The sequence below is a fragment of the Fringilla coelebs genome, assembly GCF_963513975.1.
Source record: "Fringilla coelebs genome assembly, chromosome: Z".
NCBI lineage: Eukaryota > Metazoa > Chordata > Aves > Passeriformes > Fringillidae > Fringilla > Fringilla coelebs.
In genome coordinates this window covers 52,044,985-52,064,562 of record NC_140031.1, presented here as the reverse complement: position 1 = coordinate 52,064,562, position 19,578 = coordinate 52,044,985, and positions in this window count along the sequence as shown.

The following is a 19,578-nucleotide window of genomic DNA, read 5'->3' as shown; positions in this document are numbered from 1 at the left end:
TTACAGAGTACTAGATGTGCTGAGGCTTGTGCTCCCTGAATGATGAGCTGTGTGAATATGTTTCCTTCACAGTGGCAGGAAGAAATTATGACTTCCTCTGTCCTGTAAAAGGGCAGCCATAGGAGATAAAATATGTCGTCAGTCTTGAAAGGCTGTCAAATTATTCCTTCTTGCTGCAGGAGCAGCACGCTTGGAGTGAACCATGCGCACTGTGAAGCAGTCCTGGGTTTCTGCCTCAGTTAACCCAGAACCTACTTGAAGCTGAGGTGCCCACATCTTTAGAGCCTACTCCCCTTGCCTCTGGGTCACCCAGCACTTCTGAACCCCTCCAGATGAAATGCATGACTGCACTTCTGTGGAATTAGGCAAAACAAGATATGGAGCTCATCAGGCACAAAGGAGCCCGCCTGCACAGAATTAACATGTCAAAATGTTTTGACCAAATTTGAATCAGATGGGTTTGTATCAGATTGATGTTTTGTGTGAGGCAGCTACCAGCTTCTTGGTTTGATATCAGGGAACCTAAGAATGGATATTCCTGACAGAAGTACTTAATTCACAAGTAATTTTTCTACTTTTTTTTTTTAATAAAGAGACAGATCTTAGATTTAAACTCTAATTCAGTTGCCTCATTAAGATCAGTGTAAAAATATTTTTTATTTCATTATCTCAAGATCCATTGGTCTAAATTCAGAGAAACAGAATATTGTGATTTCTTGTCTGGAAAAATAAGTTTGTCCTCTCTTCTCCTTGCCTGACTTGGAACAGCAAAAAAGCTGGATGTATGGATTTATTGCTGTTTTTTTTTAGATAATACTGCTGGCCTGTCTCATGGAACTGCTAGACAAAAGTCACAATGTTTTTTGGTTGCTCAGCAAAATCATCTTTATACAGGTACAGAACACAAGGAGTTGACAGATGCCTTTACGCAGTCTTTGCTTCAAGTGGTGATTTCGAGCCAGATGGAGATTTTCTGGACATGGAAATGCTGTCCCAGTCCCTGCCCAGCTTCCCATCCAGGTCAGCACACCAGGTAGGTGTGGTAGGCATAAGGCTGACCAAAGCGTGGGAAAGGGGGCTTTCACACAAGTGCTGACACACTGAGACTTCCTCCCCACAGAATTTTTACTCTGAGGAGATGTTCTCAGGGTGTCAGACCGCAGCTGTGGCTGGCCTTTATGCAGACACAGACCAGCAGCAGAGGAGATTGCTTGCATGCCACACACGCACAGCATGGACCTCAGAAACTACAGCACCCTGGGGACCAATCTGCCTTACAGGCTCTCAGGGAAGCTGTGTGGCAGAAGTACACCCTTTTGCCTCAGAAACTCTCCAGGAAAAGGTCTGGCTGCAGAAAACACCATAAATTTCCTTATTAATTGTGTTTCTATGGCCGTTAAGAGCACTGAGGATTCAGAGAAGCATGATGCTAGAGCACAGAGTAAGCTATGGTGCTGCAGGTGAATTATTTATCACGTTCTCTTACTAGTGTTTATAGCTTTTTCATACCCATCTTTTTTTCCTCCAAAAAGTGTCCAAAATTTTTGAGTAGAGCAGCCTTAAATGTGTTCTTTGGAAATATATCCCCTAACTTACAGAAAAATGTGCGTGTAAGATCAGTTTAGTATGCAGTTTACTCATCTAAATTTTTATGTGCCTTTTTCTGTTTTCTTGTTGGTTTACTTTTCTCTTCCTAATCTGCATAAACTATTTTTCATTTGTTATAGCTATCTCAGCCAACAGATGGTGCTATGTATAACATTTTTATGATATTGTATAAAATAAATACAAATACTACAGTTAAACTTTACATGTAATTACTTTGTTAGGAAATAAACGTGGAATTGAAGCTCACAATCATAAATGCTTATTATAAAAATTAGATGCAAGGAACAATAAGTGTTGAGAGTCACTGATGAATGTTCATTGCAGCCTGCAGGTAGGGAAGGATGGAGTTGCATATGTAAAGCTTGCTGTGGTATCAATGCCACTGTCCTTGCACAGAAAGGATTTTGCAAAATCAGAACTTCAGGGTCAGTAGATTTTAAGAACACTAAAATGATCAGTGTCTGTTCTGGTTTCTACTCTCTGGGATTAGTACACTTTATCTAAATTGAAATAGAATGGTGTGGTATTCCATGGGTATTCGTACAATTGAAGTAAGACCATTCCAGTATATACAAATTATGAAATGCAGTTATAAGCACCAAAGTTGAGTACCACCAGTGTTTCACACTGTGCCAATATCTGTCATCATCCAAGCAGTGCAGTTAAGTTTGCTGGTACTACTCATGCTATAAAACTAATCATGTACATGCAAAACAGATTCTGTTTTCTCTAGGATTGGACTTTCTGCCTGTAAAAGGGATGAGAGCTTCATTAAACAAGGCATGACCAAGTCTGTTGTGGTAAATATATTCTGCCAAAGCTGTTGTCAGTATCACCTTGTGTAATTTTCTCACTTTCTAATAACCACTTGTTTTCCCAAATTCACTGTTTGTTTGGTTTTTTTTAAGCAGGCCATAGTTAATCCTATTTACCCAGTCTCATCCATCTCAATGAATTCAATAAGCATTTTATCTTACTTTCAAAATACTTCCAGAAAAGACAGGTTTTTTTACAACATATATATATAAATAGGGTAAGCCAATTACAAATATTCTATGTGGAAAAATCAAGTACTTTGTTCTTTACTGGAATGAGTTGTCAAAGACACAATCAGTGTGGAAAATTTTAAGAGGGCTCATCATATGTTTCAGTGAATGCTGAAACAAAGTGCCCTCAGTCTAACAAATGCTGACACTCATATCCTTGTTCACATGAGTAAATGCATTTTTTCCCCCTAGATTTTGAAAATACTTCATTTAATTACAGGAATGTTTAAAGTTTGAGAAAGTGGTCTTCATTTTACAGCTTCATAATACTGAATTTCAGGTCACAACTGCTAAAAATACCTCAATTATCTATTTCCCATTGTATTTTATTCTCTTTTTTTTTTTCACACAGTTAGGAACAAAGGCAATATAACATCAATAAAACTTTAATCATTGTTGTTGAATGAATATTTAAAATTATTAGGCACAGTGTAACAAGTAGAATAATGATAATTTCACAAATTCAACAGAAATATATATTTTTAATGAAAAAGCAACTTCCATTTTAGTCTGCCTCATAGACTTCATTAAATGCTATGTTGATTAATGATCAGGAATTATAGAATACTGCAATAATTTGGCTGTATGTCAGACAATTTTTAGCTGAAATTGAATTGCTGGTGTTTGTTAGTCTGAGGGAGGATAATATTTCTTTTTCTTTTTAAAATGAACACTAGTTTGGAGTGAAAATTGTGCCAACTTCAGACCAGTTCCAGGACGGCCAAAATAAAACATTCAGAATTTTCTTGCAACTTTCCCACTATCTGCACTTTCCTCTTGTGGATGAGGTATCACTAGGTCAGTACTTTTCAACTGAAGTTGAACTTGTGTAGGGGCAGGTTTAGGTTGGATTTCAGGAAAAGGTTCTTCCCCCAGAGGGTGTGGGGCATTGAACAGGCTCCCCAGGGCAGAGGTGACGGCAGCAGCCTGACAGAGCTCAAGAAGCATTTGGACAGTGGTCCAGTGGGTGCACATGGGTTGACTTGGAGCTGTCCTCTTCAGGGTCAGGAGCTGGACTTCAGTGATCCTTGTGCATTCTTTCCTACTCAGAATGTTATAGGACTCTACTATTCTATTTTCAATCATTCTTCTGCAGCCTTTAAACCGGTTTCTGTAGAATAGGAATGCTTTCACAAAGAGTTCTTAGGGCCATTTTCCTGTCAGAATTTGGAAACAAGGGAGGCATATTCACTGTTGGTGCACAGGTTATATAATGTTTCATTCCAACTGAGATCACTGAAAAAAATTTATCTTCATTTTAGCTGGCAGAGTAGTTATCCAGCTGCATCATCCAAATTTGCCACAAAGAGGTGGGAGACAGGGTTGGTGGGGTTGTAAATGGACAGAAATTGGAAGAACTTGGCCCTCAGCAGAATTGTATTGGGAAAGAGAATGCAAAAGCCTGGGAACAATGCCAGGAGTAAAACTGACAAGAAGTCTGTGGGTTTGTATAGGATGGTGACACCAAAGTGGAATTCTCTTTCATTTTCCTCTCCTCAGTGGCACACTACAATTGGTGATCTGAATTACACATTGCCCTGTGATGAAAGGGTACAGACTTTATCTCCTCCTCTCTGCCTCTCTCTTCGAAAGGAAGATTCTGTTGATATAAAGACTTGAAGGAAATAATGGTAGAGTGGCAGCAGCTGCCATGATGATTCTACCAGAGACCTATCTCCTTACATTCCTAGGAGGAAAGTTTCAGATACTGCATCGGCTACCCAGAGGTTTTTTTCTTCCCTGCAGATTCTACTTTTTAATTCATTGATTTTAATTCATTAATTACCTTGTAGTAACTGCACATCTGCAAAGCAGTCTTGAAGCTACTCAAGCCAGCAATAAGGTGGTAGCTGCAGTTGAAGAGTTAGGAGACACCAATCAAATTGAATAGATCTAAAGCACACACTTGTAGAGCACTAGCACTGGTATCTGTGTTTCAGCCAGCTACGAAACCCTGAGTTAATTCCAGTGGGAGTGTTCCTTGCCTTTGGTTTAACCTCAGAGCATCCATCCTGCTTGTCCACTCACACTGTGGATTAAGCCAGCTGTGATCTTACTGGATATTTGCCCTGAAAAAATTCCAATCCATCCACAACAGACTTCCACTCCCTAGGACATCCTCTGGCTTCACTTCTTTGGTGGATTACCTTGGCTGGATGTTAGGTGCCCACCAAATCACTCTATCTGTCCCCTTTCACAGCTGTACAGGAGAGAGAATCTACTACAGAGAACAACTCATAGCTTAAGATAAGGCAATTTGCTTGAGGAAAAGTGAAAACCAGCTGAAAACAGCTTCTCAGCACCTATTTTGAATAGGCATTATGGCTTTGTGTCCTTTCCCTGCTAGTCCCTGGGATGAAGAACATCGGCTCCAAGATCAGCTGCACTTGTCTGCTGGGAGCAAATGCAATAAAAGAAGGCACTTAGAAACACTTTGACTTCTATATACCTAGCTGGTGGAATCCTGCTGACTGTCTACTTACATCTGCTCTCACTTCTCAGCAGCTTCAGCTCTCCTCCCTCTAGCTTGTTGAATTGTAGGTCAGAGGTTGTTACTTCTACACTGGAGCCAAACCATCTCTCCCACCTGAGAAGCCACAGAACATGCTTCTTCAGAGTGGGTCATGCATGGCCTGTACTCAGGTGGCAAAAGGAAATGGGTGCCATACAGGTCACTTCTTGATGTAGGTACATATTATAAGAGTTAGTGCAGCATTCTCAAACACATGACATAAAAAGCTGGGAGGTCAAACTCATCTAGTTTTCTGAGAGTACATTTGAACTCTGAGAGTACTGTGCGCTCCAAGCTGAAGATGGACCCACTTGTTCCCATGCTCAGCGAGGGACAATTGCCAGAAATTGCACAGCTATTCCGTGCCCCTCTTCCCCGACTTGCTTTATTCCAGCTCTTTTGACTTTATGTTCATACAGGTCTCAGATGCCTTCATCTGAGAAAATAGCTCCTACCAGGTTGGAATGTGCTGCTGGGTTATACAAAAGTTTGTTAAGACCCTTTTAACGGAAATTGCGGGAAGTCAGCTTGGAGGAATTTGTGTTCTTATTTGCAATTTAGCTTTTTCCTGAGAAATGTTGCATACTGCCAAGAGTTGTTCACTACCTGAGTTGCTATAACTACCTTATTTCTCTGGTACATGTTGAGCTCACTGCTATAAGGACATAGAGGAAGAAAGTTTTTTGTCCTTGGAAAACATGAAGCATGTTTTGTTTTTATGATAAGATATTCTTATTAGATAACAGTCTACATGAATATGTATTCAATTATTCTGATCATAAGGAGGATTGCCTTGGTGAGGAAAGGTCTTAGTTATGATTGTCACTCCTCATTGTATCATCATGTTGGATCCTAACAGGGGCACAGACAGGGAACACCACAGAATATCTTGAATTCCCTGTAAGCTGGATATGAATGTCAGCAACGTTAATTCACAACACCACTACTTTGTCAAAGTTAGTTACACGTGCTATTGTTTTGAGAATATTTGACTGATAAAGTTGCCTCTATAATTAGGAGTCTGTCACATTTCAATTATATTTTCATACCCCTTTCCAAAAGGCTAATAAATCAGATAAACTCCCTTTGGGCCGAAATGTGCCATGATAATTAGTGTGGGGACAGTTTTGTTTGTGTGCTGTGGTCCAGTGCTCTGTTAGAAAATTATTATACAAATAGGGTAGATGAGTTGTCATATCTTTTAGATGATCAAAAAAATTAAGGTTGTTATTTTCAGTTTTCACTTAACCATTTTGTCATAGAAGACACAGAGTTTTACCATTGTTTTGTCACAACATCATAGAAATCCTAAGTACTTCCTTAAAGACACTTGAAATCTAAAAATAGTATATTTTATAACTAAATCATACTGTCTCGATAAACTGTTGAAGGAAGAAAAGGAGGATGAAATGTTGCATTGTCTTATTTCTGAACCTCTTTCCAAGTAGCAACTCTTGACAAGAGTACATCATATGAAAGTACAATGAAAAAAGTTGCATAAGCTGCAATTGCGTATGATTAGAAATGCAACTTTGAGGATTGTGGAAGAAGAACCACTCATACCTTGAATTTGTTTTCTCAACTAAGAGTTTTAGGAAAAAAATTATGGTGTCCAAAAAACCTTAAAACATGCAATGATGCACAGATGTTCTGTGAAATAATTAAAATGTGAGCTAACATTAAGATGATCCTCACTGAATATTAAATAACCTTGGAAACTGCTGCTCAGAAATATCATTTTTTTTCTCTGTTCTTGGTGTAGTGATGGAGTGCCGAGAGCTCATTTTTTCAGAGACAATTGTCATTTTTTTCAGCCTAATCTAGCTGTGCATGTAAGTTAGGCTACTGGATTTGCATTTGTGGGTTGTTAATAGAGAGGGACTGGTACTTTCAGAGCTGTGTCATGCAGACCAAAGAATCTTTAAGTGTTTGCCTATATTTGTCCATAAATATTGGAATAAATAAAGGCATTGACAGGGTGTCATTTTTTTTGTCCAAGCAGGCAATGCACTAGGGATGGCTCTTTCTGCGTGCAGCCCAGCTGGTTTTAGTGACATCCTTTCTCTCTGGGGAGAGCATTTTACTGGTAACGGAGGGAGGCAAATATGACAAAAAAGTGTGGGAAAAAACCCCAAACATTCTGAAATTCTGTTTTCATGCTAGCAATCCAAACTGGAAAAGGGTGGGCTTTTTTGTGTCTGCTACGAATACAAGATGTATTTTTTAATCAACTTTTCTCTTCCAGCAGATTGTCATTATTCTTAAGCATAGAAAATTTATTATTGTAGAGGAAACTGCAGCAGGCCAGCTGTGAGGTTGTTTAGCTTAGCAGTGTTCATTTTCTAATAGTCACATGTATAAGATTTAAGACAGCCTCTGTCCTGGGCAGAGAAAAAATATATTTTCAGAGAAACATAGAACTGTTTGGGTTGGAAGGAACTTTCAAAGACCTTATAATAAATGCCCCCCTACCCCCTACCACAAGCAGGGACTTCTTTCACAAGAACAATTTGGTCAGAGCCCCATCCAACCCAGTCTTGAATATTTACAGAGATGAGGCAATTCACAACTTCTCTGGACAAAATCTGTTGCAGTGTCTAACCAAAAATTCTTCTTTATATCTAATATAAATAGATTCTATTTTACTTTAAAGCCATTTACTCTTGTCCTATACATCTTTGCCAAAAGTCCTTACCTGGCTTTCTTGTAGGCCCTTTTCAAGTGCTGAAAGGCATCCAAAGCCTTCTCTTCTCCAGGCTGAACCGCTTCCTCAACTTCCTCAACTGCTTTCACAGCAGAAGTGCTCCATCCTTTGGATCTCTGCCCAGACCTTTCTGGTGATTAGGATTGTCCCAAGACCTTTCAGCTCTTGTTGAATTTCATGAAGTTTGCATGACCTAGGACTGAGGCACACTGTTAAACCCCATCTCATTTCCTTTTGTAAGGGTCTCCCAGCTGTCTAGTACCTTCTGAGCCAGTGCCTCTGCATGGTGTGAGAGATAGCCTAGGGGACAGGATGGTATCCTTACTTTCTGGACATAAAAAGGACCTGTCTATACAGAGATGAGGGATGCTAGACCCTCAGCTCCTACTTCTCTGTTTAGTCTATGAATATAATTTAGAATGGACACAATTAATAGTACCAAAATCATAGTGCTAAATAGCAGGCAGAATTAAGGAGGGAGAGAAGAAAAAACATTGTTGAGATATCAGCTCATTCAGGAGAGTACCAAAGCGTATATTCATGTTCTTCTGGAGATCAGGAGCTACTGAAGACCCACTTATAATTAAGTACTTTCTTAAGCATACCATTTAAAATAAGATTTTTCTTTCAAGTCATGCAATATTATAAGGACAATTAAAACTGTAGTTTCTATTTGCCTAATTATGGAAATCAGGATTTCTTATGCAGGGCTTGCATTTTTTGATAGGTACTCTATTTGTCCTTTTATACACAAAAATCCTTAAAACCAGAGAGAAATAGGCAGTTTGTACTTCTTTACGACATCCTGCTAAAAAGTAGGAGGGGAAAAAAAGGTTAACACTAATATTTACTGGATTTGGTTCTGCAGCTGAGAATTTCTTCAAACTTAATTAATATAAGTATACTTTTGTTTGCATTTAAATACAGTAAAATATTTGTTGCTAAAATTTCAAACATAGCCACAAAAAGTTAGTCTTAGTTGAATAATTACTTGGCTTGAGCTTCACTGCTTTTTTCTTCCTGCCAGCTTCCAAAAGTTGTTAGTATGCTAGCTTTTCCATAATCTCTCTGGAAAATTACCAGCAGCACTATAAAATTTTGTTGCTAATTTAGAAAATTGGGGTTTGATCTGGGTTTTTTTTGTTGTTGTTGTTTTTTGGGGTTTTTCTCCCCTGTTTTTTTTTAGGTTTTTAGTTGGTTTTTTGTTTTTAGTTTTAGTAAGGCACACACATAACTACAGAGTATATATTTACAGAAATTGAGTGTTTTACTGGTGTTTATATTAGGAGTTAAAAGTTTTAGAGCCAGCATCTGCATGCGTGTCTGTATGTGTAATGCAGTCTACGATCTGTTCCCAGAAGTTTGCTGAAGTCTTCTCCTTCTCTCTTCAATAATAAACGAGCAGAACTTTAACAGCAGCCAGGGACTGCCTGATGAGAGTGCCAAATAACTGAGCTGTCATGCGCAAAGTCAGGTGTCAGTTCTCAAACATGAAGGTGATTGCCTCTTCTGACATGTCCAAATCTATGCTAGCTCCCAGGGATCAGCTTATGGTGTCTCAGCCACCTCTGCCAGAAGCAGTGCCTCTGCACAGACCTTGCTGTGGTGTGCCAATCGCCTTGGCTTCCAAAAAAACTGTCCTAGGAGACATTCCTCTCTCCAGCTCCTTCCAGTTCAAGGGTTTGGGACAGGAAAACCCTTCCCTTCATCTTGCTTCAGTCAAACAAACAGAGGATAGAAGATATCTTGATCTTTCACTTACTACTTAGAGATCCCAGTTTGTTTTCCTAGGTGATCAGCTTCTGAAGGCTAAGAAAACTATAGCAGCCTTTTAGGGAGTCTGGCTTCAGAGTTTTCCCTGAAAAGGGCTTGTCCACAGCTTAGTCTTTTACCCCATCATCCTCTGTAATGCTGCAGCTCTTATCCAGATGTACATCTTCTTGTAGGCAATGTCTAATGTATTCCTGTGCTTTCCTTTCTGTTAGGTGCTGCTCAAAATAGTGCAAATGCCTCTGCTATTGACCTGTACCACATTAGGAGAGCCTTATTTTGAGAAGGATCAATATGAAATACTGATATAAAAAGCCTTTGTGTACAAACTTCAGTTGATTAGGGCTATTAGTGCAAAGATTAATGGGCAACGTCTATTTTCCTTGCTTTATTTTTTCCTAGACCAGAATTAAATATCTGCAGTGAATAAGAAGAATTTGGAATAAAGCGTATCCGTGTTTCACATTTTAAATACTTTCACAAAAACATGATATCTGTAAGTATTTCGCAGTACTCTTTCTGGTTTTATTTTCATTCACTTGATCACAGTACTTGCGCTGTGTTTATGCAAAACTCCATGAGCCACCATTTTTGAGCTGTGTGCTCAGAGCACATAAGCTACACCTCCAGACTAAGCCTTCTTGGTCTGCAATTTGCAGCACAATAGTGGTTTTGTCCAGCTGTGTCCATTGCTAGGCAATGACAATGAAGAATGTTGAATTCCCCAAAAATTTTCCCATATTTCATACCGATTTTTTAAAATATTTGATAAAATGTCTCACTTTGATAGCAAAATACATTACTGCATATTTATCATTGGATTGATTCAACAAAGTACTATCAAAATGCTTTGAAGTGTGAAGAAACAAACTACTTCATGAATATTTGTTCAAAAGCTTTTAGTCTTTCCTATACCTGTACATACATCCATCTTCTCATCCATCTAAACTATCTAGTAATTTTTTAAGTGATACAGTGTTTTTGTCCTTAATATGCTAGTCATAGAAGTTTTTCTGCTATTCACAAAGTACACTGTCCTAGAGAGTGCAAAATACTGCAGAGCGTGTGAGAGAAAGCTGGCTCTTTGCAAGGAGATGTTTATGGGAAAAAGGGAATTAAAAAGTTCTTTTATCAGATTTGACAGGACTCCACTTAACAGCTCAGTTTATGAATTATATGTGAGTTACAGAGCATATTGTGCTTTCTAATTCATTGTACTAGTACTCCATGGTAGAATACAAAGATTGGTACACTTCTGGGAGACATCTCATTTTCCTGTGAAGAGCATAAGATTTAAACCTTCTCAAGCGCACTCACATTAGTAAAGTCACACTGGTATGAGGGTGACTTGAAAGTCCTTGATAAATGTTGCAGCAGCGCAGATGTAGATGGAAACACCTCCAGGACCAGTTCCAGCAGGGAGGGGGATGCAAGCCACAGCTGCTGGTTACACACCCACACAAACACAAGCTCCAGCTGTAGCTTGCATTCCTGTACAACAAAAAAGGATATTGTGAGTACTATCTTTTATGAAATTATCCAAACAAATGGTTGGCAGGCAAGAACACCTCTCCTGTGAAAAAAAGACCCAAGAGCGTTGTGGCTGAAGACAAGAAGGGTTCAGGAAGATGAAGACCTCAGAGCAAGATTTTGGTACTGAAAAAAACCAAAAAGGAAGCTAGAGAGGGACTTCTGACTGGAGCATGTAGTGACAGGACAAAGACTAATGGTTTTAAACTAAAATAAGGCAGGTTGACCTTGGATATAAAGAAGAATTGAGGGTTTTGGGGATGAGGTGGACCAGAGAAAGTGCGGATGTCCCTCCCCTGAGTATTTAAGGGATTAGGGTTTAGGGGTTTAGGGATTAGGTTGATTAGGGCTTTTAGCAACCTTGTCTTGTGAACGATGCCATGGAAGACAGTGTCAGACTTAGAAGGTCTTTCTAGGTTCCTTCCAACGCAAACAATTCTATGATTTTATGATCTACTAACTCATCACTCATTATGCTCATTTAATCTTATTTTTTCTTGAAGGCGTTGCTGCTTAGCTGCTTTTTCAGCACCTCGGGACAAGCAACTCTTCTGTGACATTCCTTTTTCCATTTCTGTGATCCAGAAGTGTTTCAGGTGTCCTCACCCAGAAAAGGAAAATGGAAAAACAGGAGAGTACTAGTTTTGACTTTCCTGAGAGTGTGAGAGGAGAGGAAGTTTGTCCGGAGGTTTCAAAGGCAGAGACTGTCTCCCATCTGATCAAACACCAGGTTTCCTTTTAGGGTAAAAATATCTTGGGGCTCCCCAAGCTGTCACAGAAAGGGTCTATCAGGGGCAACATAATGGGAATATCTCTATTTAAATGCTTTGAGGACAGGTGACAAAACCACATCTCGTATGATGAGTTTTCTGGCATCTATTATTTCCTGTCACTTCAAGATAAGAGGAGGATATTTGGTAACAAAAGAGTGGTGGATATTTTGGAGCCAAATTAGAGAGTAGGAATTATCAAGTACCCTTTGGCCATGCTGCCACTGTATGTCATTGGAGTAACAGAAAAGCATTGGAAAGTTTCACATTACTATGCCACCAACTGGAAAACAGACCAAGAAAACCAAAGTAAAATTTAGAAAGGAAATAAATGTACTGGATGTCATAATTTTCATCAGTTGTGACTTAAAGTGAAAAAATTTAGTTGATGATCTGCAAAGACAGTAGCTAAAAATTAATTTTTTTTTGTTTTACAAATATGGTGGTTTTGCCCCCAGTTACAATTTGAAATATAGTATTGCAATCATTTAGCACTTCCAAAGCTTTCAAGCGTCCCTTTAAGGCAGGAAGCACAAATGGAAAACAGAAGTGTGTCTAATAGAAAAGCATTTGAACAGAACAGGTCTAGTCACTATTTATGCAATATTTAAAAATAAACAAAGGTCCTGTTGTTGCAGGGAAATAAAGTTGGTAGTCTGACCATTTTAACTTATAGCTTTAGCTGCAGCTGTAGCGATATTTTTAACAACTAAAGAACTCACTGTGGGCTGGTTAACTTCAATATAAATTATATATTAGAACTAAGTTAGGAAAGCACTTAAAGTGGTGTTGTCTTGGCAATGTTAGGTCATAAGCGGTCCCTGGAAATACTGAGAGGAGTACTTACTGTTACAGACTCTCTTCAGAGTTTTCAGTAATGGAAATCACAGCAGTAAACAGTCTTCCTGGCACTTAAATCTCTGCATCTTCCTCTTAAGGATGGATTCATTGTGAGAGTTTTTGTACCACTTCAATGTCTTTGGTTTTATTTATGGAGAAAATATTTTACTAGCTGTGTTTGAGAATTGTGGGTTTGCTAGAGAGTCCATGCATAATCTGTATGCCTGTTTACACTTGGTCAACAAGAGAAGGTCTAAAGGGCAGATGGACAACATCACAACCTTCCTTAGAAATTTGTCTTGATCAATATTTATCCAGATGTTTCTGGGAACGAGTTTGCTCTTGCTGTGATTTCACACTGGAATTGATATACTCCATTCCAAGTAGCTAATATTACGTATACTGGACTGAATTCAGAATCAGACATAATTTTTCTGTCTCTGGTCTTTGCTGCAGTCTCTACTAATGTTTATGAACCACATCTGCTATTTAGAAAACCTATCTGAACAGATGTACAAGATCACATAATAACTAAATGTTTGCCCATATTTCTCTAGTTCAACTGCTCTGGAAAAAAAATACATAAAAAACCACCCGTTGTTAGATTTTAATCCAGGAGTTGCAGACCCAACAGTCTAGAGTGACTTTGCATTTGTTTGTGTACTGTTTATCTTTCACTCTTCTTCCTGTGCATCAGGTACAATATCTGTGTGACATTTTTAGACTGCCTTTATTATGGGAGGGCAGGTGGGGTAGAATTTTACTGCATTTATTTCTTCTATGAGTCATTCTTGTTCTGTCCAAGATATCAAAGAGCAATACTGTTGCAATGAAAGCAAGATTATGCTTTCATTATATTTCTCTGTCTTAAATTTTATTTTGGTTGTTGAAGCAAAACCCACATCTCAGGTTCCTGTCAGTGTCCTCTAGAATCTTCTTGTTTCCTATCTAATAAATTCAAGGTATTTCTCATTTTTGTTGCATACAGTTGTTCTTCAACAGCTAATACCAACAATTAAGTACTTGTCCTGAGTAAAAGATTTGGTCTCTATTATTATATTTTGCTTTTCCCATATGGTTATAAAATTTCATTCATAATATTTAACTTTTCATTAAATGCATTTGCCCTTTTTATTAACCTAAATATAGTTCAAGTAATTTGCAAGTATGCAGCTTTCATTCACATAATGGACTTTACATCTGAGCTACAAAAAAATGGAGGAAAACTGCCAGCAAATTAAAAGAAGTTCTCCTTCATCTGGCATTTAAGCTTTCTCGTACAGTTTTTTAAAACATTAATTCTTTTTACAAAGAGAAGAAATGTGAAGACTCATGTTTGCATATCATGCAAATTTAAAAGAAACACAATTCAATCAGTCTCTTTAAATAGCAATTATCTACTGATCTGAAATCCCTACATAAGAGTAATATATTACTTTATTGAGATACCTGCAATATCTCAGTATTGCAGAAGGTTAAAAAATAACAGAATTCCTTTCCTGTCCCTGTTTTTGCTGTTCTTCTGTCATTTCAAGTGAGAAGGAAATTTTACGTAGAAAATTCATTGGTTAAGCTCTCTCCACCAAGCAGAAGTATCTACCCTTAGTTTGCAATCAAAATGGGAAATATCCATTGCAGTTACAATGTTCACAAATTGGCTGCTGGCTGGTAGATTTTCCAAAATGGTGATTTCACACATATCAATGGGAAATTTAAAAGCAATTTATTCTTATATATACTTTCAAAGTTATGAAAAACTGAGGTTTTTACAATTTTTGACCTAGGAGTTTTAAGGTGACAAGAGATTGTTGAGGAAAAATACAACACATAGTATTTCTGCAGCAAATTTGCAAGTTTGAAAGCTCTACTTCATACATATCAAGTGTTTGGCTCATATGAATTTCCTGATGAATTTTATAAACCATACATATAATTTGCTGAATAAATTGTTGGTTGGTTTTTTTTCCTACCAGTTCAACTGCTCAGTGAAGATTTGCCAAAGACAAAGACTTTTATACAGCTGTAAGATATCCATGTATGGCAGTTCTAGCCCAGTAACCTACCTAACAATGCCCTTCCACTTCATTCAGAACTGTGTTGGAGATGTTGTAATTCTGAAATTCAAAGGTATGGAAGTGGAGGATACTGCTCCTGATAAGATGCTGCTAATGATAAGGCTGAAAGTTTTATCTCAGGTCCTTGACTACCAGTAAAAAAATTGAGCTTTCCTTCAGCAAACACTTACAAAACCCTGGACATTTTCGGTGAAGTTTATCTCAAATTGCCTAGTGCTGCTATTTAAAATATTATGTATAGGTTTTGCTGATTACTGAAGTCATGTCTATTACTGTCTTAATATTCATTAGCAGCATCTTTCACTGCATTCACGTTCTCAAATGTCCCCAGTTCTCAACACAAAAAGCCTATATACACCTTACAAAAATATCCAGCACTTGAGTCAGCATTTGGTGCTTAGCCAATTTTGACAGTTTAATAAATGGCTTGCATTAAGCCATGGCAACTGGACATGCAGTGCTCCCCACAGTCTGGAAGCAGCCCAAACCATTCAGTGCATAACTAATCCTTGTAAGCAGACACACACAAAGACCTTGTGGAAAAAGACTGATATTCTATACAGACATATCTTCAGAAAACACATGGGAGCCTGAACATACATGTTACAGAGTTGAGAATTACACTGAAGAAATGTGATATTTGGAAGGAGGATGTGCCCCTGGGTTTCCCAGTCCTTCTGTTTTCAGAGCCCCAGGGAGGGATGTGTATAAATTTCCCCCAGCCTGCCAACTCATCCATTGAAATTTGGTAGTCTGTTTGCCTTGAAATAGGACGGGTTTGGGGTCCTGCAGAGAATGGGTCACTCTCTTATATGTTGACCAAGCATATTATCTTGTCAATGAAATTAACTCACCTCAGTTAAAGATTTGATAGCAGAAGACATCTACAAAGATCTCAATACTACAGATAAATATGTTCAGCTAAATATGCAGAGCAATCTGTTCTCAATTCATAAATTCTTGCTAGAGTATGCCCATCCTGCTTTGGGGTGATAGGAACAGCCTTTTCATATTTTCTGAGAAATAGGGGAAAGACCAACGAAGATCTGGTCTGGATGCTTTGTGTGTTTCCGTCAAGGAATTACCCCTTTGGCAGGAAGGTTTTTCTCTGTGACAGTGCCAAATCACAAGCACCACCTTCACTTACATCTGTTGATACACAGGTGCCAAAAAATATAAATTCTAGGACAAAAAGATGTAGAGAAGATAGCAACTCTAGGTGCTACTGACTGCAAGAAAGACAGGTTGTATTGCAGCTGGTGAATGGAAAAGTCATTAAGACCTCTTTGAGTGTCATTAAATCCAAAGTGTAATCTGAGAGTGCAGCCTGCCATCACTCCATGTGCAGAGGGTTGATCCACTGGCAGGACAGCCCAGGCAGGACCTTGGCTGAGCTGCAGGCAGGGGCACAGCAGAGCTCAAGGCATGCCTTGGTGCTTCCCCAGGAAGCTGTCAGCTGGTGGATGATGTATAGCCATGGATGGTAGGGATGCCAAAAACAGGACAAGGGAAATGAGAACTGTCTCTGAATTTCACATTCCACATCTTGGGCAACATTGTTGAGGGGGGAAGTGCATCTGCAAATAAAAACTCAGTAAATTGCATACTCAAATCAGAGAAGGTTTGAATATACAATTTACAAGTACCAAATAATTCTAGTAAATACCCTAATAATACCAGTAAAACAAATAAGCTTCTTTGAAGGAAAGGACCCTTGTAAAACAATGGATAGATGCCTCTAAAACAAACATGTTTCACAAAGATGAATTATTATGAATTATTATATAATTATATTAATATATTAATATGAAAAATATATTTGCACTGGCAACAGGGGATTAAAAAAGTAGATTTTTTTTTCTTTTTTGAGAATGTCTTCTTTACTTTGAAATTTTTTTTTCATTTTCTAGATGTTTTGGAAAAGTGACCAAACTGTGAAATACATGTAAAACCAGTAACATCCCTTTTTCCTTACAGGTTTTCCTTTCCATGAGTAACTGTTACACAATTTTGGTTCACTAATGCAGCAAACCACAAGAGATTTTGGGGACTGAAAGTTAGAAATATAATTTGCAAACCTTTACACAAGGATTTGTATGGGAAGAGTTATAGTTGTGCAGTCAAACAAAAATATAGAAAATGTTCCTGTCTAAATAAGTCTAATCCAAATTCAGAATTCTGAGCACCCAAGATTAATTTTCTAAGTTTAAAGTAGAGATTTTCATCCTTTTTGGTGCATAATTGATGTATCATTTAACAAATATAATTCCATATAAGAAAGCTAAGACAAATAGCTGTACTAAATCTGGGTTTTAAAAAACTGACACCTGACAGAGTTGTAGAGAACATTGGTCCAGTTTTTGGTTTTACTTTACTCCCTACCTTTCTGAATAAGTCAACTGAACCTACAAGCTACTCTTTTAAATCATTAATCCTATAAGACCATAACAAATTATTACATGAGAGAAACACGTATTAATGGTGGCTGTTAAGCACCTTAGGAGGGCTATAAACGTGACAAAACAGATTTCTCAAGATGTGATATTGAAATTTGTCAAGATGTGATATTGAATGTTATATATTCTCTTCTGGACTCAATGCACTGTCTTTGCTTGTTTTCTTTAGTAAGAGCATTTTTTTTGTTGTTGTAGAAAAAGCTTTGAGAGCAAGGAGGAGGAAGGAAGGTATTCTTATATGAGACAAAAATGAAGAAATGGGGCTATTGTCCGTTGTCCACCAGGGTCTCACCAAAAGGAGTAATCCTTTCTCTCCTGGCAGGTGTCAGAAATACTCTAGTTGTGCTGAGTGACCACAGGATGCCTCATCAGCTTAACATAATCTGAATGCAGTGATGCTCTTACCCTGTATTTTACTGAAGCCTGAGTATACGTCACAAATTTTACTCTCTAAATCCTGTGCCTGTGGAACCACAAACTTTTATTACTTTTGTTGTTTACTAAATCATCGATTAGTTACAAGCACGAGGCTTACCAGCCTTTCTTTGGTGGAATGACTTGTATGAGGAGTACAAGACCAATTTTTCTCTCCCTCTATCAGATGGAATTTTCACACTCGTTCTGTGCCTTAAGGGTTCTCCCTAGGCTGCTGTTGTCTGAGGAATGGGACCTGGTGCCCCTCGGATGCCTCAGGAATATGCACAGGGGGCAGCTAACTCTGGCAGGTTTCAGGGCTAGGACTTGCATGGGTCCTGAAGTCACACCACATTATGTCAGTTTCTGAAGCCAACAATTATTCAGACATTTAATAATAACCTCCAATAAATTTTAAAAATGTGCATCAGAAATCCAGTAAGGAGATGGAAGTAGCCCCTTGGCTTGGGTGAGAGCAAAAAAAATCACAAAATACTTCCAGTACCTGGAGAACTGAAGATCTCTTTATAATGCAAATATTAAGTAATTCTCTTTAGTCACTAAGCAGCCTTACAGTACTCTTGAATATAGTGTACTCTGGAACTGAAATTTACTATTCATTTCTTAAAAAAATTGTCATAAAATAAGCGAATAAAATAATGGTGTTCTTGACAAGTGATCTTTAAAAATATTTTCTGAGGCTGTTCTTTTTCCAGCAACCTTTTCACATTTGATTAACATTCCTTCCTGTTTTCTGGTTCAGAACGTTACTTCTTTGAGCTGTGTTGGATCTAAAACTGAAAGCAAGAAAACTCCAAAACCTTTGTGATCCTAGGAAAACTAACTCTATTATTTCCGTTTTTCGGGTTTATCTTGTATGTGGTCAAGGCACAAAAAGACATGTAATTTTTGCATATGATGCAAGAAAAAAAGAAAAGAAAACTAAGCTAAATCTTTTCAAGCTTGCAGCTAAATACTTTTCAGATGTTCCAAACACAGCAGGTCAAATATTCTAGGATTACGTTCAGATCTCTCTGAGAGCACAAGAGCTCATTCAAAATACTCCATAAAAGAAAACAAAAGACAAATTCATTTAGTAGGGATCCCAGAATTTCCCTCGGTTAAAAGTCATGTATTAATAACTGACAGAAAACATTGAATCTGTTTTAGTGAAATGGCTGACACTTTCCCCCACTGGAGACATTAACAATACTACTCCAAATATTTGTGTGTTAGGCTGATGTAATCTTTCAGTTACCCGGAAATGTCTTGGGCACAGGGGACTGTGTACATGTATTATTTAGCAGACAAAATGCTGTATGGCCACAAAAAGCTTCTTGCAAGCACTAGGATGAGGTCTCACAAGCCTCTGAGATGCAATAGGAAGGTGGTGTGTAGGAATGTGTGGAGTTTCCATAAGTAATGTCCTAACCTACCTGTTTTAATTAAATCAAAGTACTCTAAGCAACCTTACTACAGTAATAGCAGAGCTGTAACCTCCAAACACACAACAAAATGTTGTGTGCTTATTTGCTGGTTTTCACATTTAAGGGTATTTTGTGTTACACAAGGAGATGTGTTATGGCTTGTGACAAAAGTGTGAAGAATATGAGGCAATTTGGGGTGTCACAATATAAGAAATACATTAGAGAGTGTCCAAAGGAGGGAAATCTGAATGGTGAAGAACTTTGAGCTACAGATGAGGTCACATGATCATTTCAGCTCTGAATTACAATTGGACTATCCCAGATTTGCATTAAAGTTTTCCTCTCATGACAGTAGCCATCATTAATCACTAAGGTTTAAAAAATGAAACAAACAAAAATAAAGACAAAACCAAAGCAACGCAAACA